We start from the raw sequence: 27497 nt of genomic DNA, 5'->3' as shown, positions 1-27497 counted from the left end.
ACATAGATAAACTTGTGATTTTCTCTCTTTTTTTTTGGGGGAGAGAGAGAGAGAGAGAGAGAGAGAGAGAGGAGGGAGGGAGGGAAGAAGTTTGCGTATGTGTAGTATGCATGTATTTTCAATTACTATTAATGATTGCAAATTATGTATCATTCAATACGCTATCAATGGTTTTATAGTAGATTTATTAAAATACATAATAATATTACAACATCTAGTATATTACATAATATAAACTAATATTATTTTGATAATATAAAATTACAAGGGTAATTCAAAAAAACATGCTACAAAATATTGTGCTTTAAAAAAGTAATATTGCATGTTTTTATTAATAACAATATTTTTAACATTTTAATATATTTAACTATATAGAAAATGCAAACTTTATGTTCTAAAATATTAGGCAATAAATGTAGTATTTGAATCCGCATGAAATGTTTTGATTCCATGCATGCATGTGCGATGAGAAAAAAAGAAAGTAATGTCAACGTCCACAAAAAGAAGTAACATTAACGTCCACAAAAAGGTCAAGGGTCAAGTGATACAATGATAACATGGATATAGTGAGTCATGGAAAAAATAACTAAGAGAAAAGGAAAAACAACTATCATTCGTGTATTGAGATGTGATATCAACATGCGACCTTGTATGGGAGAGACTAGCCATGATGCCCTCTTTGGCCAATACACAGAGAGAGAGAGAGAGAGAGAGAGAGAGAGAGAGAGAAGAGAAGAGAAGAGAAGAGAAGAGAAGATTGTTCCTACAAACGACCCCAAGTGTCTATGAGACCAAGGTATCTATCATGTACATTGGCATAGAACATGTTTAAATGTAAACAACTAGCTAACTACTCCACAATAAAAGCTCATAATAGTTGAGAGTGAAAAGGCTAGATACTATGGTGGCATGATAAAACATTGAGAGAAAAGATTTATAAATATCCATGTAGTGTCTGCTCCTCAACCTTGGCAATAAGTCTTTTAAGTGACAAGCAAGTGGTGATGCACTCTGAAACCTTTGAATGATCACGGTTACCTTTCTCTACAAGTATGTCTAAGGTCTTCTAATGCAAGGCCTCTAAAATCTAATCTATCACTTGAATGGCAACAACTTTTGTTTACTCTAGGAAGTGGAGATCCATGGTGAAAAACATCTCCAAGAAGCATACCTAAAACTTGTCAAAGAGTACCCTAGGACTAGCCCGTCATGCAATCCTTCGTAGCTTTGGTGAAAAGTGGTATGGAGGCTCTTTGATTGTCCACTCGAGATGGTCCCTATGTTTCTTGTCTCCAGATGAAAGAGCTCTAGGCTATGCTAATCAATGTACTGATTAGAACTTAAGAGAAGCCCAAAACTCTTCCCAAAAAGGCAGTGTAACATATGAAAATCTTGTTATGGACAAGACATTTGACAAGGTAGGGCACCTTGGTCTCATCTCTCTAATGTCACACAAGGGACAAATAACATAAACCTCTCGCAACTGTTGCTCCTCATTGACCCCCCCACATTGTAGGCAATGTGGTCAGGCCATAATCTAACCAATGGCAAACATCAAGGCATGTGACATGTTTTTGCCAATACCCTATCATTTCGATGAAATCCATCTATAGTAATATGTAGAAACCCATCTTTGTGGGGAGATTCGGTGGCTCAATCCATGTTAAAAACATGTGTAGCTTACAGATGTCCATGAGAATGATTCAATTGAGATTTCATGTGGTGAGATTGAGGTTGGAAGCACATGATATACTCCAAGGATGGTCCTTTAGGATGGTAGTTTGTGCAAACAAATTATCATCATGTTCCATTATTTGCTAGTTGTATAGATAAATCAATGCAATCTTTACCAGACAGAGTTGCAAAAGACCAAATTATGTGAGTCTTGTCTTTGATTGTTTGGAAGATTACATCAACCTCCAATGAGACCCCAAATTCAACTAAGATGGTTTGGTGAGAAGCTGGTAATTTACTTCTAATAACCCTAGATAGCATAGTACTTTAGAAGCTTCTCAATCTTGACCCGTCCATTTCTATTAAGATTAGATACAGAAGGATGCCTCATACAGGGCTACATGTCAGATCATCCAATTAAATGGGCTTGAAAACATTACCTCTTGAAACATGCTAAGGAATCATAATCCTTACATATGCAGATCTCCATTGCTTTAAGTAAAGAGAAGGCTGGGCCTTGAAAGGGCACGTCAGACAAGCCAAAAATATGAAGATTGCTAGTTAACTTAAAACTAAAATACCACTAATATCATCATGCCATTTTATATGGTGGGTCAAAAATAATGAAGATTGCTAATTATTAGATACGAAAATTCAAGTGAAACTTTTATCTACACACGAATAAAAATTTACAAAAATTACACTTCACATCCTTTGAACGTGTTAAGAAAACGTAGTGATAATTTGGAAGGTGGTGGGTGCCTTGAAAATATTGAAAATTCCAAGCCTAGGGTGCTTACTCTTGAAAATATTCAAAGACAGACCTTTGATTTTGTTGATTTCAAGCACATTGGTTCTCTTGCATTCTAGAGGTCAGTACTTGTTACGCGCATAAGCTAAGATGGTTAAATGGACTTCCAATCAGCAATGGTGAACTAAATGTAATAGAATTGCCTTGCAAATTATGACCTATGGCAAGGACAAATTATAAGATGACACGTGGAGGCACTTTAAATGTCAATACCCTGCCCTCTTTTGTATAAAGATCTCTAAACCCAGGCCTCTTGTGTCTGGGTAAAAGGCTGGTCTGTTGTTGATTTCTTATGTGGACGATGGAAGTGATTTATGATCTATGGTTGAAAACTGAAAAGTTGGTAACTGTACATCACTTGGATTACTTGCTATCAGATTATATGTTTGTGATTGCAGCCTGTGAAGGGCAGACAAAGACCAGATTGCCCTTTACAAAGCCCAAAGAACCCTACAATCAGCGAAGTATAAGAGAACCATCTCGCAGCTTCACAATTGATATCGTTTTATCCTCGTCTAGCAGAAAACATCGACTTTTGAACTTGCATGCTCTCTCGGTGGCTCTCGGTATGTCACATTCCACTCATTCAGAATTTCGCGTTTGTTCCTGACCTCTTAAACATAACACACGTACACTAATCAACAAGTGCAGCTGAGCCAGAAATATTACATTTGGACTTTGTCCACAGAATAAATATATGCCTGGACATCTTCAAAATGAAGACCGCACATGGAGCTCCCTGCTGAGCCTGCACACATAATGATATCAGTTTCACACCCTACGATAGATACATAATATGGTGTGTGTGTGTGTGTCTCAGTGGGTGGGTGGCTGGGGTGGGGGGGCTGTTAAACATTGAGGTTTTGAACCTCATAAAACTAAGGTACTTCTTGCTCAAAGTAACAACGGTAAGGGTCAATAAGAGAACAAAAAGTGCATCATAGAATAATGCAAGATCTGATTCATGAGAAAACAGAGTATAATCTCTACTATGATACAAACCTTCATGTATCAACTGCATTTGAAAGCGACAATACACAATCAGTCATCAGTAATCATATGTTTGTCAGTGCCTGAAAGTAGGTGTTGGTTACAAATAAAAAGACACAAATTTACTTTTTACATCATCAGGCTTACCATTATGTTAAGTTCTTATCACTTATCCATACATGGATAGAAACACAGACATGATAAAGGCCTACCACTAAACCCAAACTTCCATTTTGTGACAGCAGTCACATGTACGTAAAAATTCAAAATGCATCTTCTACCATTCCAAAGATACAAAAACAAGCAAGCAAATGTACCCTAGTCTTTTGGGTCCCATGAACACTGCCGATTTGCACTTTTATTGATGATTACTCTAGAAAGGTGTGGACATACATTAAGTCGAGCAATTTTGAAAGTTGCAAGCAGTGGAAAACTTTGGCTGAAACTGAAACTGCGCCTCACAGCCAACTAGAGGTGCTTTGGTCAGATAGAGGGGTGAATAAAAGACACTACATTTAGCTGATTTTTGCAGACAACTGGGCATAAGAAAACAAATTTCTACTCACACAGCTGAACACAATGTTGTAGCGGAGAGGACAAGACAACATTTAGTAGAAGAAGCTATGTGGATGTATTCGTGGTAATTTTTGGGCTGAAGCTGGTTGCTACAGCAGCCCATGTAATTAGTAGATATCCCAACCGAGCAATGAAAGATATAGTGTTTCAGGAAGCTTGGTCAGACACGAAGCCGAGTGTGTTGCAGGTGACGGTGTTTGGGTGTGCTTGCTTGCACATATGCCAAATAAACAAAACTCAATGATAAGTCTATGGAGTGTATTCCCACTGGAATAATGAACAAAGGGATACAGGCAACCAATATGTGGTTTTTGAGAAAACAAGAGTCATTAGAACTAGCCTGCATCCATTAACTATATTGGCAACAAACCCCTTGAGCAAATAAACAGTGAAGAAGATGCAAGTCCTAGTAGGACTTCATAGGAGGAACAGCAACAGCAACTAGCTCATGTCCATCCCGATTACAGCATGTGAAGTCCATCAAAACAAAATCAAGCATCACTTGCTTTCCTGAGAGCAGCTCTAGGACTTGATCTGCAACCCAAATTGACAAGGAAAGTGCAAACTGTCACACCTCTACAGATATGAAAATGAGACTCTATGTTTCAATAGAGCCAGTAAAAGAAAAGCTAGTCAAGAGAATGACGAGAAAGATGAGCACAATGATTTCAATAATCATATATTGTGAAGGGTTGGAAAAACCCTGGAGTAAGAGTGAAAAAAAATTGTGACTCAAGAAACAAGAGAGTGAAGAGGGATACTAGCTAATGAAGGCTTACAAACAAGAGAATGCACACTAAGACGTGTTGTTCTCCTTGTGAGGTCACATTTGTACAAAAAGTAAGGCGGTGACTTGTCCTCCAAGTTACTTCATCTCCAAGTTACACGCCTTGCTCCAAGTTACTTCATCTCCAAGTCCAAAAAAGGGTGAAATGACCAAGTGCTTAACGTAACTATTTGGCCCTCCGAGCTCTTTTCACATGATGAAACTCATGCCCAAACACTTCGACAAATTGATGGATATACAAGGGAACAGGATTCCTAAAGCTAGCATTGGACAAAGCACCAATATTGGTCAACAAGCAAAAAAAAGAAAAAAGTCAAACTATGTTGACCAAAAGCTAAGGGCACCATTGGAAAGAGGACATCAAACTGGATCAAAAAGCTAAAATCCACTTTTCCAAAAAGCAGCTCTAGGGCCAAAAAGCAAGGCCCTAAAGCTATAAAAGCACAAATCAAGAAGTTTGGTTATTATGAATATTTAAATGAGAAAAAGCAAAAGCAAGTCGAAAAAGCAAAAGCAAAGCAAGGCAAAAGCAAGAACCCCTTTATATAAAGAAGCTTGCATCCTCTTGGAGAATCATAAAATTTTTGGAGAGCCATTTTGGGAGACCCATCTTTGAAGGCTTGATCATTATCTTCATCATCAAAATCTCCCTCTCCACCCTCGGCCTCTATGCCCTACTTGCAGCACCGTCTCTGCCGACTGAACCACCAGTTTCCGCCGCTGCCCCAAAGCCGCCTGCCTACGCCGCCCAAAGCTCAGCTCAGCCTGTTCCTCCGACGTCGCTGCCTGATCCACCGCCGCCGCTGCCGCCTAGAGCCCAACTCCACCGGCGCCGCTACCGCCCAGAGCCCAACTTCACCGGCACCTCTGCCACCCAGAGCCCAACTCCACCGGCACCTCCACCGCCCAGAGCCCAAATCCGCTGCCACCAATTCGCCAAGTTTACACCGCCGCTGCCACCTCCTTAGAGCGCCGCCGTTGCCTTTCTTGCCGCCTAATAGCGCCTGTCTTATCTCTCCCTTTCAGCTAAGCACCACCCACAAGGTACTGCTACTGCTTATAGAGAGCCGCCATCTCTTCTTATTCTATCCGCATCTACCACTTTGATGTGTGCCTTTCGGGATTCTATTTGTCCAGTTTGAAGAGACACTTGTGGAGATCCAAGAGCATCAAATTTGATTTAGACATTGCATATTGATACTAGCCCAGTATAAGACTCTTGTGGGTCATCCTCGTGGTGAGCTCGGCATCCGAGATCTTGTGTCTCGACACCGACCTCAGACCAACCTCAACATCGGTACTCTTGTTTAATATTGTATTGGTCCTGGCTTGGAAGAGCTCGTGGATTGTTCCTGAAATAAATTCTTGAAAAGGGAGCGGGGCCTGTTCCCCGCTCAACGTGGTGTAATGTGTGAAACCCCTATACTCATTTCTCTCCCTCTTCTATCTCTCTATTTATATCTCTTGCATACGTGGTTGAATTTGTCACTGCACGCTCCGTTGGGCTTACAGGTTATGTTACATTAATTTTGGCTATATAGTGCCACATGGGTTATGTATCTGATCCACGTGGGTTCCGTTACATCTAGTTTAGCACAATGTGCATACAATGATTCCATTGACTCTTCACATGTTAACATGTCGGCCACATAATTATTTGTGTCTTTGACATGTTTACATTTGAACTTCCAGAAAGCAAACCACCCCACCCACCAGAGAAGTTGACCATTGCCTATTTTGCGCACATTTTTTGAAAAACTTGTTCCAAGTGCATGAGGTGCTCTTGAGCCTAGTTCCTAAAACTATTTGATCAACAGAGTTACTAACCATCTTTATACTTATTTTGAAGAAGTTAGTTAGTGCTTCTATACATTGTATCTACAAAAGCTCCATTTCGGTCAATAGCTCATTGTTCTTTTTCAGTAGACAACAGAGATCTTCTTGCTATTGGGCCAATGTCTTTTCATACTTTGCAAGTTCTATTTTTAGTTGAATATTACCTTGGGCGCACATCTGATAGTCCATTATTGTTTGGCTATTGGGTCAATGCCTTTTCATACTTTGCAAGTTCTATTTTTAGTTAAATATTACCTTGGGCGCACATCTGATTGTCCATTATTATTTGATTATAGTAGTAGGTCATCTGTCTTAATTCTTTTGATTGCTCAGCCAATTATGCTTTGAGCTTTGGTACTTCTTTGTTGTTGTTCTGGAATTTTCCTTTTGCTTTGAGTGGCGTTCTAGGTAGAGATTCATCTTTGCTCCAAGAGAATCCTTTTGTTATCTCCCTGCTATCTAGTGTAGAGTAAGCTGATTTTTCTGTTTCTTTGGATATTCCTCTTCCTCTGAGTCATTTGACTGTTGCAGTAGTTCTTCAAGCTATTTGTATTCTTGTTTTCAAGATGAGTGTTTCCTAACGACGATTATTGTTATTTTTATTTTCACCATGCTTATGCTGAGGGTGCATACCAATGCTTCCCTGTTGGTGCTCTTTTTGCTTCCAGTGCCTACTAGTGCTTTCATGTTGGTGCTCTGCTTGCTTCCATTTCTGCTCACCACAACAATGAATCTAAGATTTAGTCCTGAAGGCATTGATTTTAACAGATTTTACCAATTCTTCTCTGAAGTCAGAAGAGGATTCTTCTTTTGTTAATGAGGCATACTTTAAGGAGTACCCGGATCCCCTTATTGCATATCTGGACGCTTTTCAGTTGTGGACAACTGATTAGAAGCCAAGGGGGACGTCACAATCCTCCAGAGATTTGTGACATGCGGAAGGAATTTCCGAATTTGTCTTGGAAGAATCTAGGAGCATGATGGGTTCGCTCATGGAAGGGTTGGTGATCCTAGTGAGTGTGTGAACTGATGGAAGGGTTGGTGATCCTAATGAGTATTTGAACTCATGAAAGAGTTGGTGACTCTGTTCAACGAGTATGTAAACTCATGGAAGAGTTTGGTGATCCTGGTGAGTTATGTGAACTTATGGAAGGATTGGTGACCCTAGTGAGTTATATCAACTCATGAAAAGGACAGTTACTCTGTGAGTACAGTGTTTGGGATCTTGCATGGGTGGTGCCCATGGTCGCAACTATTTTGGTGTACAAGATGACAAGTTAGGAGATTTAATCCAAATCACTATGCACAAGCATTTGCCTATGAAATGCACTTGCATGTGTGACTTGTTTTGTTTGCCTGGTATTTTGCCTGTGAACGTCCACGAGCATCTGGGATGCCTAGACACCCCGTGGATACATGTGAGCACACCTGTTTGGGACTAAGGCAGTGATTTTATGTGTTTTGCAGGTGGTAAGTGTGCACACTCAACCTTATTTCATTATTATTCTTTTGTCTACTAAAGTTTATGTTGCAGGTTCAAACTTATAAGTTATAAGAGAGTTCACATCGGGATGGACTTTGTTAATGTACCGAGACCAGTTATAAGTAATGGGCACCCGGGCACTGGGTCAAAATCCCACGAGTTGCTAAAAGAAGCTGAGGAGGTATTTTTAAAGCACATGAGTTGCTTTTCTGGGAGCATGGTGTGCTGAACAAGCCAGGGGCAGCCAAAACAAAGCAAGTTGACTCCTTCAAGAGAGAGCATAGGGCTGTTGGGCAGCAAAGGGATGAGACATGAAACTGGCTGACTGGTGCCAGATGGCTCGTTGACATCATAAACATATACTGTAGAGCTGGTCGATAGGAACTTCTCTCTTATTTATGCTGGTCGAGTTGCATATAGGCCACATGAAGCTAGTCGACTTGTATACTCACTCTCTAGGGCTCGTCGACATCTCCTCCTGTTTCTCTACAGGCTGGCTGTGCTGATTTACAGCATAATTCCGGAAGATATGAAGGATTCCTTGGGTCCGAACAATTACAGATTGGGCCTAGCTTCTTCCTTGCTCCCTAGCTGCCAGACGATTTGGCCAAAGTGCTGTTTGGGGCTGTTGGACACCACGCAGGCAATTTTTCAATCAAGAAGACCTAAAGGATGTCGTCCCGGATGAGCCTGGAGAACTCAAGTATGATCTGGTGGAACCTTTGAGTAGCCAGGAAGCTTGAAACATGGCTGGTTGTCAGAACAATTGTGAGGACAGCCGTGTAATAAGAGAGCAATTGGTGACTGTTTTGCCCTGGTTGGTGACCGAGGGCTTGGTTTCTCCCGAAGGCACTTAGTGACTACTTTGCCCTAGTTGGTGACCAAGGGCTTGTTTTCTTTGGAGAGCAGTTGGTGATTGCTTTGCCCTAGTCGGTGACTGAGGACCTGTTTTTCTTTGCTGTATTTCACTGATTTGAATAGATCTGGTGCTAGCGGAGGAATGGATCTATCGAGCACCCACATCTTGTACAAGAGAATACTCTGTTGGTGGCCCAACTTCAACCCCTAGTGTTGTGTCATGTGCAAGATTGTATTTTGGTGTTTCAGGATGTATACGTTTATGATGCCTATGAGACAAATGTATTGGTACATACCCATGATGTGATGGATGCTGAATGTACATATATATACGCTGAATGTATGCTATGTTTTGGCAATTAGTTTCTTTATTCATGCACCTGCCTATGACACTACCTATTCTGTATTCTCTTTCATTAATTGCAAAGAGAGCCTTGGATTTACTACTTGGTCAGCTGGTTGGTCTCCATATGGTGCATATACCTGTAGGTATCTTTGCTTTATGCCTCCTTGGTCGGTGACTATCATGACATATACCGTAGGGCTGGTCGACAGGGACTTCTCTCTTCTTTTATGCTGGTTGAGTTGCATACAGACCACAGAAAGCTAGTCAACTTGTATACTGGATCTCTAGGGTTGGTTGACATCTTCTCTTGTTTCTCTACAGGCTGGCTGTGCTGATTTACAGCATAATTCCGGAAGATATCAAGAATTCCTTGAGTCAGAATAGTTACAGATTGTGTGTGGCTTCTTCCTTGCTCCCTGGCTGCTAGATGATTTGGCACCCCCACCCTTCCCTTGAACGATATGTATTGCCTTAAGTAAGAATTTCACGAGTACATAAAATGGGTGGCTTGGCCCAGCCATTCACCACCATTTCTTCCAAAATGATTGAACATGAAAACAACTTTCAAAAAACTATACTTGCCCACAAGTAGCCAAGTACAAACTAGCAATATGGTGCCTAGCACCTTCACCAAGATTGCCCAGCAATCCCGGTTTCTCCAAATGTAGCTTAACTTCAATAAGATCAACCACCTAGTGGCTGAAAAATTAGCCTTAGGAGAATGCCCGGCACTTCCCAAGGGTTCTCCCGCATAGAACTTGTAGTAACCGGAGCCAAGATGATTCTTCCACAGCTTCAATCTTGGGAATAGTCTTCTTCTTCTTCTTCTAGCTTAAATGGAGACTTTCAATTCTGAAAAATCAGAATTCAGCCAACTTCTTAGTGTTTTGGAGAGAAAAAAACACTATGGTATGGCTGGAGAAATACTCTATAATAAGTGCACTACATAGAGCAAGAAACAAGGGCCAAGAAGTGTCTTGAAATGAGGCTGGAAATCTGAATTTATAGAGTTGTATTCAGCCTAGAAGAAGGCGCCTAGATGAAGAGAAGGAGGGGAGGTTATTGCTCATGAAAAGATGTAGTAGGGAGAGATTTGTGCAAGACTTTTGGATCACAAAGAATGGCTACTAGCAAAGAAGCAACTAGTGTAGTAAAAAGTGGGGAAGAGGCTTACTTTTTTACTTTTCTTTTGAGTTAACTAATCTTGCATGACTCTTTTGGAGAAAAGTGAGCTTGCATGCTTTACTTTAGGAAAAGTAAACTTGCATGGCACACTTTTAGGTGCATGAAAAGATAAAGTATTGCATGATGCATGCAGGTAGCTAGAAAAGCTTGCATGCAGGGGGGTTTCTGGTCCTGCATGTCACGTGCATGGGGGTTCCTAACCATGCATGTCACGTGCATGGGGGTTTGTAGTTATGCATGTCACATGCATGGGGGTTCCTGACCATGCATGTCGCATGCATGGGGGTTCTTGATCATGGAGAAGAAGATCGTTAACCATACTTAGCTAAATTGTCTTGCATGCATGCATGGAAATAGAAAACATTTGTAAGAGTGGGCTGCATATCAATTATTCCTGAACAAACCCATCAATACAAGTTAACTGAAGACAGATTATGCAACATACTAACTCATGGGTGCAGTCCAGGCATCCACAAATTCATGAGCTCCTCATGCAATAAAATTCAGGCATTGTCCATGCAAACAAAACAATACACACAAACAAAAGTAAACCATGCACACAAATGTGCACACATTTTGGAAGAAACCCCATCTATTTACATGTACTTGAAATTTACAAACGCTATGGCATTTGGCTCTGCAAGATCCATAAAATGTCCATGGCATTGCCAAGGAGGAGGTAGTTCAAGCGGTAAAGTGTTTGCCTGGAACCGAGAGGTCTTGGGTTCAAACCTTGCTTGGACCCCTTGGCGGCATCTTCCTCCGCACCCTCCAAAGCCTCATCGTCAACGTCGTTTGTGTTCTAACCCCTTCCCTCTAGGAGGACTCCCGTGTAGCCACTCCGCTCTCCGTAGTCGAGTGCAACCATCGCTCTCTTCTGGGGGCCGCGTGGATGGACTTTGTAGCTCTCGTCACCAGCTTGGCTAGGACGATGAGCGAATTGTAACGTTAACTGATAGTAGGATCTCTCTCCCAGAAAAAAAAATGTCCATGGCATTATGTATTGCATTTGGTTCTCCAAGATCCATCAAATGCCTAACATGCTTCTATGCAGCTAGGATCTCGTAGATACAGCCAGCATACATATACATGGGAAGCTTAACCATATACATTCCATGGCTACATGTAGTGTCCAACACCCATGTCCATGGATAATAGTGAATTCCCGAGAAATTAGGGAGTAGTTACATTCCCCCCGGCTTCTAAACAATTGTCTTCAACTGAAAAGCTTCCAGAATCCAAATAGTTGTTGAGGAGATCGGGATATTCTTTAAGATCTTGTTCTTGCATTCACCTTGAATCCATAGGGGAACAGTTCTTGAATTTAACCAAATACTTATGTATGACCTTGCCTCCCTTAAGCTTACGCTCTTGATGGAAGACAATCTCTTCTGGTTGAAGCACCTCTTCTAAATCATCCACTTTTGGTGGATCTTCTATAACTGGTTGAGAAGGTGGAGTTCCAATATATAGTTTCAACAAGCTGATGTGGAAAGCATTATGTATCTTCCAATGATTGGGCAAAGCCAACCTGAAAGACACATCATTAATCTTTTGAATAGAGACGAGGTACCGCCATGGCGACCTAGCATGCAGTTTCAGTGGATTCCCCCTGGCACGGCAGTGCGGTATTTGGGATGCCATGTCGGAATTGACTTGACAGCCGAGCAGCAGATTGCTCCTTTACTTTTGAGCATTCGGCGGAAGCTCCTTTTCTGGAGCTCTGCGAGACTTTCTTTGGCTGGACGGGTGGTAGTGGCGAATCAGGTGCTTTTGGCCACCATGTGGTACATTACTTCCTGCTGGATATTTTCAGGCTCATGTATCAGCCAGGTTCAGCGCCTGATCAGGACTTTTCTGTGGTCTGGGAGAAACGGAGGGCCGGCTAGGGCCAAAGTTGCTTGGCCAGTTATCACTTTGCCGACAGCATAGGGAGGTCTAGGGATTGTGGACCCAGCTTGCCAGAGCCAAGCGCTTTTGGGCAAGCTTATTGTTCGAGGACTCTTACCAGGCGTTGAGCCTTGGAAGGAGCTCCTCTTACACAGACTTGGTAGATGCACTCCAGCTACAGGAGGCCCGTGGTAGGCAGAGGCCCGATGGATTTTCACAGAGATGCGCAGAGTTGGTTTCCCACGGAGGACTGAGGACAGATTTGCATGCAGTTTGTTGAGGACATGAGAGCAGCTACGCCCTGCTTTGATCCAGATTCCTCCCTCTTGCACTGAGGAGATCATGAGACAGCCCCTGGTTTGGAATCCACAGGTTCGAACAGATAGAGGCTACAAGGTTGGATCCAGACCGCATGTCTCTTGGGGAGCTTTGACTGCTGGACCTGCTCGGTGCCTTGGTGATTGGATACAGTTTCGGCAGCTTCCTGAGGAGCAGCAGAGTTTGAGGCTTGCAAGTTTGAGGGGTGTTCCGCAGATGATTAGTGATATTGAGGCAGCAGTGCCAGAGACTTGGTTACAGCCCAGGATTTAGACTCCACCCACCTGGATGGGGGCATTCACGCGTTTAGAGATACTCATTGCAGTGAGAGGTTGTTCTGGGGATTGCACATTGTTCTTTGAGGTGGGTGAGGGTGGACGACTTCACAGAGTCATGATTGAGTCGGAGCTTGTGGTTGACTGCATCTTTCAGCGGATCCGAGTAGTAGGAGCTTGTGGCAGACTTTGGCATGTTGACCCAGACCCGGAGGCCATCACCGTTGACTCTGAGTGGCGCCTTTGGGCATGGGAGGCCCGGCCACTGGCCCGTTTACAGTGGGACCCAGGCGAGTGGTAGTCCTTTTGCCTCGGCAGAGAGACCGCCCACGCCGTTCTTTCAGTATTTGGCACGGCTTGGCAGACATATTTTGCTAGCTCAACGACAGGCCAGTCCAGCTGCTGCAGAGCATTGGCGGCGTGAGGGCATTTCAACAGAGTTTCTGACTGCATTCTGGCAGCGCATTTGGAGTAGTAGACAGCCTAGGCGTACGGTTACCTTTCAGTGGCTGGTTGCCCATAGAGCCATTGCTGTGGGCACTTGGCTCAGTTTCGGTGGTAGACCACCAGATTGCTCCGGCTGTGGACACACACAGGAGACACAGAGGCACTGCCTCTGGGATTGCACTCTTGCAGAGCAGATCTGGCGACGGATTTTGGGATTATACAGCCACCTTGGGGGTGACCAGATCTTTACATGGGGTGCCGTGGCTTGGAGCACTCTGTCAGGACCCGCGCTTGGATATGAGACGACAACAGATAGTCTTGCTCTTCAGGCTCAGCGAGGTCACCTTCTTCCACTTCAGGTTCCAGACTTCAGCACTGCTTTATGGTCGGGAGAGGGCGATCCTCGCTGGGAGCTCATTAGCAGCCTGGCACTTTGGTTTGTATGGCGGGCTCGCTGCAGATGCATCTTTGAGTAGAGGGTCATTCCACCAGTTGAGACTGTTCGGGACTTTTGGCTGGAGCTTATCCGGCAAGTTTGAGAGCCTTGCCTTCTTGCCTTGGTCTCCTGCGGAGACGTGCCTTTTCAAACTTGAGAAGCACCCAATCCTGCTCTTTTTTTTTTCCAACTGGCCTTTGGCCCAAGATCCTTCCATAGTTACCAATTTTTCACCGTCCGTAGGCCGCCGCCCATAGGGGCTTATTTATCCACCCGTTGACGATGCCGCCGAGAAAGCTCCAAGGGGGGTTTTGAACTCAAGACCTCTTGGTCCAATTCTTTGATGTCCATATTACGCCGATGTTGAACGACAGCCTTTTTGTGCTTTGTTTGAGAGTGTTGTATGGTTGTCCGAACTTGTGCATAGGCGGTATCCAGATCTCTTAACATATTCATCAACAACAAAAATCTCGTCCATAGTTCGAAGGATGGGTGAAAGTATTACCTTACCATAGATAACCTCAAATGGAGCTTTGCTAGTTGAGGAATGCACTGTGTTGTATGCAAACTCAACCAAGGGAAAATACTTCTCCCATGCTGCCTTTTGATCGGAAACATAGCATTTGAGTAGATCGAGGACCACTAAATTAGCTATTTCACTTTGTCTATCAATTTGGGGATGATACTGCTAGAATCATCAACCAAAAGAAAAACATAACTGGCAGAATCAAGAGACGAAGTGCGCATCGGGCCACACAAATCTACATGAACCAGCTCTAGAGGTGCCGTAGCTCGTCGTGTATTCTTCTTTGAAAAAGCCTCCCGATGTTGTTTCCCTTTGAGACGAGTGACAAGGGCCCTCACGTGTGCCAACATCTAGCAATCTATCCACCAGTTGCTCTCGAAAAGCCTTCTACAAGGCCTCCAAATGAAGATGTCCAAATCTAGCATGCCAAAGATCACCTGTGCGGATACCTGTGTGAGCCCGTGAGTTTGTAGAGGCCATAATTCTCCATGCCTTGCATCTTGTCAATGTGAGGGCCCCGAATGATCACAGAGTCCTCCATAATTCCACCGTAGTGCCCAATTTGCAAATCTCATGTACTGAAAGGAGATGAAATCCTAAATCTGGCACATATAGCACTCTTGAGGTGTACTTCCCTCCATTGCCATTCAGAATGAGGGGCATTGTCCCTTCGCCAAGAATAGGAACAGTAGTGTTATCTCCAATGGCAACTCTGCCATGGCCTTGCTGTAGTTCATCAAGGTAATCCTTGCGATATGTCATGTGTTGTGTGGCACCGTTGTCCAAAATCCACTGAGGAGAGTGGAAACAAGAAGAAAAAGCCTATTCAACCCCACTGGAGGGGGAGTCTCGGACTCGAGATCAATCAGGGTGACGAAATCTGACTCCTCCACAACTTTGGCGGATGAGCTTGCCCCTTTGTCATTTGACTTTCCTTCCAAATCCCGCATGCGACTCCTGCATTGTCACCGTAAGTGTCCCTGTTTGGGGCAATAATCACAAACCTTATGGTTGCCAAAAGAATTAGAAGTTGAAGATCCCTTCAGCTTTGCATCCTTGCAATCCTTGGAGTCCTTAGAGTCCTTAGAAGGAGGTGCCCCACCTTTTGCCTTTGTTAGGCTACCCCCTGTTTGTCCAATGAAAGCCTGGTTACCTTTCTTTGAAGAAGAATCCCTGAATCTGCTGTCTTGATCAAGGACCATAGGCACCAGCTCATCCCAGGTAACGGTTTTCGTTCATCCTAAGGTAAGAAGTGCAAAATAGAAGCTCAAATATTTCGGGACAACTGCGCAAGTAGCCGGATGGCCGTATTCTCACTGGAAATCTCCTTCCTGCACCCAGAAATCTCAGATCACAATGACTCCGGTTTGTTGATGTGATCCCGCATGGAAGTAGAATCAGTGGGTGAAAGCTTCAACATTTGAAGCTCCAAGGAGACTCTTGATGGGTGTCTTCCGATCGTAGATGTCGGAGAGTCTCTTCCAAGCAACATGTGCATGGGTATCCCATGTGATGTGAGGGATGACTGAGGGTTGAGAGTTCAGAACAATGAATGATCGAGCACGAGCATTAAGCCGACCCCATAGAGCAGCTTCGTGTGTAAGGGCATCCCTTCCCTTGCGGTGCCCACCAGGTTGGAACGAAGTACCAATCGAGTGATGAACTCCAAAAGATCATAAATCTCCAAGACTGCTTCCACCATGACTTTCTAGATGTCATAGTTTGTGCCATCCAACTTGGCATCTGAAGGAAAAGTCAGGAGAGTGGGTATTTGAACCGCCCGAGGTTGGATGAGTTGCCATGATGTAACTCCTTTGAAAAACGCAGCCACCAAAACAGCCCAAGAGCTGCTCTCTGCACTTGTAGGGAGGGTGAGCGGGATAGAAAGAGAGTGGAGAGGAGAAAAAAACACAAAAAAAATGCAGATCTACCCCTCTGAAGAAGAAAACGCAGGTATGACCCACTGCGGACCACCACCAAGTTTGCGTGAAATCGCAGACAATCAACCTCCAATCAGCGATTCCAGGTCCAGACGTCTCTGGGCTCTGATATCATGTTAGAGGGCAGCAGAAAGATGTAGACGAATGACAAAAACAGCTCCAAGAGAGAAATGAGAGAAAACAGCAAAACGCTGATGCACTTATCCTCAAGAAAGAATGGATACAACTAGCCCATAGGTGAGGAGTGGACTCCGTAGGCAGAGGGCTGAAGGTGCTCACAAAAGTGATCAAGAAACAATGATCAAGAATGATAAAAAGTGAGGAAGAGGGAAGCATATATATACACTCCTATATGAGCTGGCCGACTACCTCCTAGTCTCTTGAGTCCTACACAACCTGAAAATAGGTTTTTAAAACATAAAAAAGGGTGGGCAACCCACATCCATGGCCCATAAAATAGGGAAAAAATATGGGAAAATATGGGGAATGCTAGAGCATATAAATGGCCCCCGTAGACACCAGAAAAGCCACCAACAAGAGATGATATATGCTAACAAAATGGACCGGTCGCCACATGAGTGTCCTTACAAGATGAATAAAATTTGTCGTAAAGTGTGCATAACCTTGCCTAATTGAAACATACTTTTGTTTGACTTCCAACATGCAATTACTAAACCTTCAGGAGATTCCTTGCATTTAAGAGTATCCATGTCATTCTACTGGCAAGTACTAAAGACTAGAAAATTTATAGAATTTGAAAGATGTTCAATATAACATGCTATGTTTATGAACTGAAATGTGGCTTGCATGCCATTAACACCACTGGACGATTGTGTCAACATACAATAAGCGCTAGACTTGTCATGTCAGCTTACACCTTATTAAACATGCCACTTCAGCCTACACTTGTCATCTTAGAGCAGGATATTGCATTACTGTCAATTCAGAAACCCCTCCCCCAAACCCCCAGAATTCAATTTTGTGATCTCAGCTTACAATTTCAGCATGCACTAGCCCAACTTTCTAAATTCCAGACCCTCTTTTCTTTTTGCCTTTTTTTTCCTTGAGTAGATCCTTCTGCTGTAGTCACAATTTATTACACTGCCCAGAGGTGGCTTGGTCTTCCCACCTGAAGGCGTTACAATTTGTGACCGCAAAGTGGCCACAATAACAATGGGGGCCTGCAGGGATTTGAACTCGAGACCCCCCTCTCCAAGTCACAAGCCCACATGGATACATGCCCGTTGGCTGAGACCTCTTTTTCTTTGTACAACGTACTTTGGCTTTCTCCATTTTCCTTTTCAATCTATAGAGCCCAAGCTCTTGGACTTCAGCCATACTGAGTCCACGCTCTTGGATTTCAGCCATACTTCAAGCAACAAATGCATTCACTGTCTGCCTTCTTTGCTTGCCTCTAATTGTGCAGCTGTCAATCAAAGAATGAAGCTTTCTACGTGGACTTTCTTGCTGTACTCCAAAACCACTGAGCAAGAAATGGCATATTCGAGGCCAAACTCTCACTCAATGCTGTTCACTTCGTCTCCAATTCAAGTTTCTTCTTTGCATGAGTTTGCTTGTGATGTGCCATGTGAAGAAGTGATGCGATTAACTCCAAATGATCCTAGAACCTAAGGAAAAGCTATTGCATATTTTTCAAATTTCGTCATTTCGCACACTTAGCAACCTGCCTCAATTTTCATATGATCCTTATTTCTTTCATTTCCTTTTGTGCAAACCATCTGATCTTGGCACCATGCCCTGATTAGGACCTTATCGATGCACCTGTTAGCAGTCATCTCCAACTCCAAAGGTTTCGAAGCCCGCCTAGAAGCCTACTTCGGAAAAGATTCCTTGTGCTGCTTACCAAGAATGCGAGAACTACAGCGTCCCTGCTTGCTGCCAACATCTGGCAAGCCATCCACCAACTGGTCCCAGAAAGCCCACCGCAGCGCATCCACATTCAAGTGGCCAAAACGGAAGTGCCACAAGTCACCGATCTGAGTGCCTGTCAGAGAGGAGAGTGCTAAGAGTTTGTAGACACTGCTCTCCACTCCGCCTTCCAATACAACCTGGCCTATTTCTGTCCCGTAAAGCAACAGAATGCTCCTCAAACTCCACGGAAGGCAGTCTTGCAAACCTCATGCACTGACAATAGATGAAAACCAAGTGCGGGGACGTAAAGAACACGAGAGGAATGCTTCCCCCCTCTGCTTTTGAAAATGATCTCCATCCTACCCTCACTGTGAATCGGTATAGTGGAATTGTCACCAATGAAAATGCGACCTGACCGCCGTTGAAGATCCTAGAAAAACTCTTGGGAAGGAGTCATGTGCCTGGAAGCACCACTATCGAGAAACCACTCCCGAGTATCCTTGGCGGTGAAACCAACTGCCTCCTTGCTCAAAGAAGATGAAGCATCTGTGTCCAAAATCTCCAAGTGCACAAAGGCTGGAGTCTTTGCGGCTGAAGCTAAAGAATCAGCACTCTTCGCGGTACTTTGCTTAGGACATTTTCGCCAATAGTGACCTTTCTTGCCACAATCGTTACAGGTTTGCTCGGCCTTCAATTTGTCACGGTCTGAGTCGGGCTTCTTCTCAAAAGACTTCTCTAATGAAGACATCCCTTTGCCCTTATTGTTGTTGTTGTTACGGCCTTTCGACCGCTGGTCAGTCAAGGCCCAAGAACCTCACCCTGTGGAGGGTTCATAAAACGCTCTTCCTGGTCCAAGCCATAGACACAAGCTCCTCCCATATGATGGTGTTGAGCTTGCCACTGGTGATCAAAGAGGAGTAAAATGCTGAGTACTGAGAGGGAAAATGAGACAACAAAGTGATGGCCATGTTCTTCGAAGATATCTCCTTCCCAGCCTGAAGAACCTCATGTTGAAGAGCCTGCAACTTGTTGATGTGCTCCCGCATCGTCGAAGACTTTGCAGGATTCATCGCCCGCATCTGCACTTCCAAGGAGATCCGCTTCATGGGTGATACCCTGTTATACAGAGAAGCCAAATGCTGCCAAATCCCTCTGGCCAACGTCGTATGTTTTACATGATTAATCACTTGTGTGCAATTAAGAAAGATGAAAGAACGCACACGGACATTGACACGGTCCCACAACTGTGCCTGAGCCTTCCGTTCTTTCCGAGTAGAAGATAAAAGCTCCCCATTCTCCAACTCCAGCCATGGAACACCAACCACAATGAAATCAACCAAGTCATAAGACTCCAAGACAGACTCCATCATTACCTTCCATATGCCGTAGTTGTTCCCGTCCAACTATCAATCCACCGGGAATGTGGGGAAAGTAGGGATCTTCACGTGCTTCTCAGCCATCTCACGCAAATTTGCCATCTCAAGGGTTCACAAGGTCTTGTGAAGGGAGGGTGGGTGGGAAAAAAAATGAAGAAGAGTCTGCAAATAGTATGCAAGGTGGCTGTCTAACCGTGATTTGAAGAAAACCACGGACAGCAACCTCAACACTGTCCAAAAGAACCTCCTCGATCGCATTGCTAAGCTGGAGACCGAGGCAGAAACATGGAAGAAAGAAAAGGAAACAATGCAGGAGGAGATTGCCCAGCTTAAAGGCGAAGTAGCTTCACTGCGTGAACGCCCAGAAGAAGGGGAAATCCTCGAGGCAGACAAAGAAGCCATGAAGGAGGAGCTCACCCAAACGATTACCAAAACCCTGGAGGGCAAGATGGAAGCAGTAAGAGAAGGATGGGTGGAAGTGGTCAAGAAAAACAGTAAGAAAGAAGTACAAGAGGACACGCACATGGTCCAATCCACACTAGATGAAGAGAAGATGAGGAGAATCCGTCGCCTGAACATACGCATGACATGTATTCAAGAGACAGAGGGGTGCACCCTTGAGGCGGACGGCCGAATCTTATGCATAAAATTAGGCCATGCAGAGGATGCACCACTTCCATTCACCAAGATATGGAGGACAGCCCCACCCAAGGACCCCACCCAAAGTAAAGCCCTAATGCTACAGTTCACAGACGAAGTGAGCAGGCAAACCTTCATGAGACAAAGAGTTATTCTGAGAAACCTACCAGGGGACCCCATCTACTTTGATGATGACCTAACTTGGATGCAGAGACAACATAGGAAATCATGCATGCCACAAATTAAAGCAGCACGTGCTGAAGGGAAAAAGGCACATTACAGAGACGGCCATGTATACATAGAGGGCAAGATGGTGGCATAGCGCCATATGGCCTATAGGACACAAGAAATTATCAAGAAGCACAAGGAGATATATGCAGCAGTTTGGAACTGCAATGGGGCTCTATGGCCACATCCAGGTAGACTAGAGGAAGTTATGGAGAACCGGGACATCATGTTTCTGACAGAGACACATGAAAGCCCAGAGAGAGGCTTACCACGGGTAGCAGGGTACCAGTGGGAATCAGTGTATAGACAAGGGATGCGACAGGGCACTTCCAGAGGCTCAGGTGGGATCGCTATACTATTCAGACGAGCACTACAGCAACGTATCAGGGTGGTGTCGAGAGACCCAGAGGCACGCTACATGTGGATTAGCCTACAGCTCTAAGAGGTGAGAACAGTTTACTTGGCAATATGCTACTTCCCGCCGAAGGGGTCGAGATTCAACACAGGTCACATGGAGGACCAGATTGGAGGAGGAGAGGAGAGAGGGGCCCTTCCTAGTGAGTCTCCATACGCCACTCTATCCGCAGATATCCTACACTATTCGACCATGGGGGAGGTTCTCCTGATGGGGGACTTCAATGCACGCACACAGAATCGACAGTGTGAATCATTCGACTTCACAGATCCCCTCATCCTACAGGCACTAGACGATGTAGATGCAGGGACCACGAGGATGTCAGAGGACAGTGGGCCAGACAGTACAGGTTATGGGCAACACCTTCTGGACCTGGGAGCTAGACACCATCTCGTTATTTATAACGGGATGTCACAATGGCCAGAATCGGGAAGACTCACATGTTTCCCATCATCAGGAGGCAGCAGCACTGTGGACTACATGTTGGGCTCGCGGGAGAGCACAGACCTGATAGACTCTTTCGCTATCCCTACATGCCCCATTGGTGCGGACCATACTTATTTGGCTTTTTCTCTTAGGAGCTCTCTTGATCTGCCACCCCCAACCACTCAGGCATCTCGTACCATCTTCCACTTTACCCGGGAGCTTGCAGACGTTTATGATTCAAAAGTACATGATGGCCTCTTTGGTATGGACCCTACAGCACCCATCGATGTATTGACGGCCCAGCTTTCACACATACTGCACACAACAACTAGCCACAGCTTTCCACACCATCTCCTGACAGGGAAGCCACCTAGATCCGGGGACATGCCCCAGAATAGATGGTATGATAATGAGTGCAGAGAGCTTCATCGACATCTCCGAGCCCAAATAGCGAAAGGGGAAATAACACAGCAGCAGGCCAGTAGACAGATGCGGTCTCTTACACGCCGTAAGCGACGCACATATGAGGAGGCTCAATACTGGGACATCTACCACATGCTCATGAGCAAAGATGCAGCCACGACGACTCAGAGAGCCACGCCCCCCCACCCCGATTACTGATCCTCAACGCTGGCAGAGTTATGCAGAAGGGCTTTATGATGTTCCGCACCAGCCACTCATCCCTCGCCCCACCGAGACTCCACCGACCTCATCGGTTTTCTTTACTACCGATATGGTATCTCGAGCTATACATAGATTCCAACATGGGAGAGCTGAGGTCCTCTTGATGACTGGAGGAACATCATTGTACTACTTGTTTGTCTCATAGGCCAATTTTGGCCTTTTGCAGACGTTAATATATCTTTCTTTCTTTCTTTCTTTCTCTCTAATGACACTATATGCTCTGCATCTACATACATAATGTTCCTCACTCTCAACCTCCTCCTGGCATAGTCTCCATATCCTCTCTGCTCTGGGGATCCGTGCTACCCTACCTGCCTCAATCTCAAGCCACTGTGATGACACTTTGAGCTGGCCAATCGCCACTCGGGCACTGTGAGGCATGTACACATCCATGTATCCAGGTCTCTGTATGAATCCATCCGCTGAGATACACATAAACTGACCTCTGTAGTATAGCATCTTCGGCGGTAGAGGCTTACTGGGTGTAATCAAAGTCTCTTGAGTGTATCGCTGCCATAAATCTTGCCGAAGGACTCTGTTCCTCTCACTGTGAGAGAGCTGGATGTGTGGTGCATGTATATCATACTGGAAAAGGTGGCAGGTGATCTATGTCAAGACCATGCTGAGTGAGCCACTGTATCATCTGCGAATACCATGATCTCCTATCTCCACTCTCTGCGAGCTGCCTGGACGCCTCAAAAGCTCTATGTGAGAGTCGATCTGATGGCATATCTCTGATCCTCTGTATGAAGCAGATCGTCTGGAAGAGGGCCTCTACTAGCATAGGAGGTGCAGCAAACTCCGCCCGGACAATGTCATGTGGGACGGAGGGTTTGCTGCGGATCATCCGTGAGAGCATGAGAATCTGAGGCCTCTCTATCTGAGACCATGTGGAGGTGGCAAGCCCAGGTGCCCATACTGCTACAGCATACATCAAAGCAGGGGTGACTAGTGTGTCAAACAACCACCCCTTCGTGCAGGGCTCCTGGAAGTGTGCCTCGTGACACTGTCTCTCTAGCATGGCCAGAGCTGCATACGCTCATGTGAGTCTATCCCTGGCTGCCTGTGCCATAGTAAATCTTCCTTGCGGAGTCGTAAATGTAATCCCCAGGTACACATATGAGTCTACCACCTCTACCTGTCCTCCGGCTAGTGTGACGATGAACCGGCCCTGAGGTGCGGAAAATCATGGCCTTAGTTTTCCCAACGTTCACTGTAAGCCCCCTCTGTGTGCAGAAGTCATCGAGTGCATGGAGATGGTGCTGTAGTCCCATCCGCGACTCAGAGACCAAAAAAATATCATCTGCATAAAAGCATAATGTGGACTGTGGTACCTGAGATGTCTACCCCGTCCCCACCACCGTGACCAATGAAGTCAACCACCTCATCGATGTATAGCCCAAATAGTGTAGGAGAGAGTGGGCATCCTTGCTTCACACCTATGGTGCTAGCAATAACATCAAATAGCCCCCCGGGGCATCATATGCGCCCGAGGACCTGCTCATATAAAGCATAGATGCCCCAAATCATCTCTGATGGGATCCCCAATGACTGTAGGAGCTGGAAGAGTCTCTCTCGTGGCACCGTGTCAAATGCTTTGCGGAAATCCACAAAGCAGCAGTATAATCTCTTCTCCCGTGCCCTGGCCTGGTCAATCAGACATCTCAGAGTGAATATATCGTCAATAGTGGAGAAAGCTCGTCGGAATCCAGCCTGCCCTGGTGCTCGCAGTCCCTCCTCCTCTGCATATGAGCTCAACTCTGCCTCGAGCACTGCGCCATAAAGTTTGGCCAATGCATGACCAATCATGATAGTCCTGTAGTTGTCGGGGTCTAGCATGTCTCCCGCTTTGTGGAGAGGCATGATGGTGTGCATAGTCCACTCAGCTGGTAGGCCCTTCACTAGTGCTCTATTAACGAGGTGAGCAACAAAGGGTCCCAGTGTGTCAGCTGCATAAATAAGATGCTCACTCTGTATACCAGTGTGGTCAGCCGATCTCCCATATTGTAACCGGCGGATAGCTCTCTCTACCATCGAGGCAGTAAAGAGAGTAGAGGTGGTAGGGCAGGACTCCTGTGGCTGTGGTATGGGCGGCTGTTGAGGGATATGGCAGAGGCTCTTTGCATATGTGTGCCATGTGTGTGGATCCTCAATCAAGGTACGAGGGCGAGGCTCTCTCATCCTACGCCATGCAGTGGCTGCATCTCTGCTCATGAGTAGGTGGTATGTATCCCAATACTGTGCCTCCTCATATGCACGCCTCTTACGGCGTGTGAGGGTCCTGATCTGTCGGCTCGCCTGTCTCTGTGTAATGGTCGCCAGTGCTCTTTGGGCACGGAGGTGTCTATATAGCTCTCTGCACTCATCATCATACTACCGATTCTGGGGCATGCTCCCAGATCTATCTGTGTGTGCAATGTGTATGATGGGGGAAGCTGCGGGTGGCGGCCGTATGTAGTAGAGACGACAGCTGGGTGGTGAGTGTGTCTAGAGGTGACAGTGGATTCATCTGGAATAGCCCGTCATATACATGATGCTCATATATGTCTGCCAAGTCATGGGTGAAGTAGAAAGTTGTATGCGATGCCTGTGTGGACTATGTGGGTGCTCGTGTGGAGCTCACCAGTGACAGTAAGAGGTACGTGTGATCTGCACCAATAGGACAGGAGGGGATGGTGAAAGATGTCACTACCTGTGTGGTCTCCATGGACCCCATGATGTAGTCCACTGTGCTACCCCCCTGATCGTGAAAAGCATGTCAGTGCTCCTGAATCCTGCCACTGTCTCATCCCGTTATAAATAACGAGATGGTGCTGCGCTCCCAGCTCAAGTAAGTGATGACCATATCTGGTGTTATCCGGCCCCATGTCCTCTGACACCCTGCAAGCTCCTGTGTCCTCCACCTCTAGTGTGTGCATCACCTCGGGGTGCTCGAAATCATAAATGTCACACTGTCGGTTCTGTGTCCGTGCATTGAAGTCCCCCATAAGGAGGACTTCCCCCAGGTTGGAGTTGTGTATGATCTCATCTGAAAGGGCTGCATATGGTGACTCTCCCAATGGCCCTGTGTCCTCCTCCTCCCCTCTACTCTCCTCCTCTGCTGTCATGGCATATCTCGATCCTCTAGGAGAGAAGTAGCATAGAGCAATGTATAACACCCTGTCTGCTGAGAGCTGCAGTCTAATCCACATGTATCTAGCCTCCTGGTCACGTGCTACCACATGTAGGCGCTCCTGTAGCTCTCACTTGAAGAGTACCGCTATACCTCCAGATCCTCTCGATGTGCTCTGCCGTGTGGTCCCCCTGTATGTAAACTCCCACTAATAGCCCTCTGTTTTGGGTAGCCCCCTCTCTGGGCTCTGGTGCGTCTCTATAAGTAGTATGATGTCCCGTCCCTCCATGACCTCCTCCACCCTCCCAAGATGTGTCCAAAGTGCTCCATTGCAGTTCCAAACTGCTGTGTGTATCTGTGAATCTGGATCCTCCATAGCCGATGTCCCATAGGCCGCCTGGCGCTAATCGGTGGCCTTGCCATCGATGATGACACGGCCATCGCGATAGAATGCTCTCTTGCCCTCTTTCCGGGCCTGTAGGACTCTCGGCATGCATGTTTTCCTGTGTTCTATCTGCATCCTTGTAAGGTCGTCATCCAAATAGATGGGATCCCCTGTAATCCTCGTAGAATCACCCTCTTCCTCATAAAGGTGACCCTCTCCGTCTCTCCTGCAAACTATAGGATGAGGGCTCGCTTGCCTGTTGAGTCTTTCTCGGCTCTCCATGCTTTGGTGAAGGGGAGAGGGACCTCTTCCCTGTAGTCGAGCTTCCTGCATAGAAGCTGTCCATCTTTCTCGGGAGTGGAGTCGGGTGTCTCGGCTATACCTGTGACTCGAATATTGAGGCGGCGGGCATGCCTCATCTTCTCCTCCTCAATGGTGGTGTGAATGTTTAGGTGTTCTTCCCTTTGAGTCTCCTCCCTCACTTCTTTACGGATGTTCTTCTTCACCACCTCAACCCATCCTGACTGCTTGGCTTCGAGTTTTCCCTCCATGTCCTTTGTGATCTCCTTGGAGATCTCTTCTTTGATGGCCGTGAGAGTGTTGTCATTGATCTCGCCTTCTTCCTTCTCGGTGTTCTTGACGGCTACCAGTTCCACTTTCAATGCACTCACCTCCTCCTTGAGTGCCGTGTTCTCTTGTTCAAGGTCCATGACCTCTGCTTCGAGGGCCATGATGTGCCGGTGTAATTTGTTCTCCACCTCATTGAGGTTGGAATCGGATGTTTTCTTGTTCTCCTTGATTAGTGCCTTTGTTGCCGTCTTGAGGGCCTCGAGCTTCTCTTGGAGACTCAGAGCCATTCCTCGAGATTACTCTGCATCGCTTCCCACAGGTAGGGAGTAGCGAGAGAGAGAGAGAGAGTTATGTTGCTACCTTGGGGGCCTGACGAAGGGTGGGTGGGATTAGGGAGGCGAAGGGACTAGCAGGCAGGGTGCACAGTGCGAGCACAGCAGAGCAGCGCCGCCAGGCGCAGCACAGCGTGGACAGGGCAGCACGAGCAGAGCAGCACAGGCGGGTGGATACGAACAAGGAGAGGCCACCAGTGCGTAGTGCGAGCAGGCCAGCACAACGGGCAAGGTGCACAATGCGAGCACAGCAGAGGAGGGGGGGGGGAGAAAGAAAGAAAGAAAGAAATATTAACGTCTGCAAAAGGCCAAAATTGGCCTATGAGACAAACAAGTAGTACAATGATGTTCCTCCAGTCATCAAGAGGAAAATGTGGAGTGAGAATAAAATGTACAAGTATGACAACACGACCATAGGGGACTCAATGGTGGTGTACAAACGAGAGGGTGTGGATGGAGTACTAGGGCTACTAATGCATCTCTATATGCTGAAGGGGTGATACAAGTATGATATGTTATCTACTAACTCCATCCAGTCCCATAGTCTGGGTACTGAAATGAAATGATATATTAACGTCCTCAAAAGGCCAAAATGACCTATGAGACCAAAAAGGTTACAACAATTGGTGGATTTGATACACTATCTATGTAAGAAAAGCTAAAACAACTAAACAACTAACTAAAACAGAAACAACAACTATGAGGAAAAGTAAGGTACTAGGAGCTCCTAATGGATAACATCTGGGAAGGAAAACTCCAGCAACAAAGGTAAGCATCATATACATCACTATCCAAAGATGTCTCTCATTGGTCGATGGCAGATATCCTCAATGTCCTCCATGGTGAGTACTCTGACTGGACGTCTCCCATGCTGTGCTAGTATGGTCCTGATCCTCTGTTGTAGTCTCCGTCGGTGTTGGGATGGGCCTCTCATCTTGGGACGCCTGGACCGCCCCAGCTCTATAGCCCGATCAATCAGTGTACCTCTGGTGCGGCTATACTCTGGGGCTAGCTGCAATGCCTGCTGGCCTGACTGCTTAATCTCTGGTCGAAAGAAGTCTGTAATCTGCCTCTGTAGGT

The 27497-nt window shown here is 45.7% G+C and overlaps 1 protein-coding gene and 2 pseudogenes across 1 annotated transcript in view; 2 read left to right on the top strand and 1 right to left on the bottom strand.

Moving 5' to 3' along the window:
- Positions 1-2444: 2444 nt before the first annotated feature.
- The window catches only part of LOC147636268 (protein-S-isoprenylcysteine O-methyltransferase B-like), a 62849-nt gene continuing 37796 nt past the window's right edge, over positions 2445-27497 (bottom strand). The window contains exon 5 of the mRNA XM_086801712.1: positions 2445-3233. The gene's annotated coding sequence lies outside the window, so the exon portion shown is untranslated. The remainder of the gene's footprint in view (positions 3234-27497) is intronic.
- LOC147636270 (uncharacterized) lies at positions 12659-13959 on the top strand (annotated as a pseudogene).
- On the top strand, positions 19934-22106 carry LOC147636269 (uncharacterized; annotated as a pseudogene).

Source organism: Cibotium barometz, chromosome 8 (genome assembly GCF_041138505.1).
Source record: "Cibotium barometz isolate CiBa-2024 chromosome 8, ASM4113850v1, whole genome shotgun sequence".
NCBI lineage: Eukaryota > Viridiplantae > Streptophyta > Polypodiopsida > Cyatheales > Cibotiaceae > Cibotium > Cibotium barometz.
The sequence above is the reverse complement of the archived record's forward strand: the minus strand, read 5'-3'. Positions and strand labels throughout refer to the sequence as shown.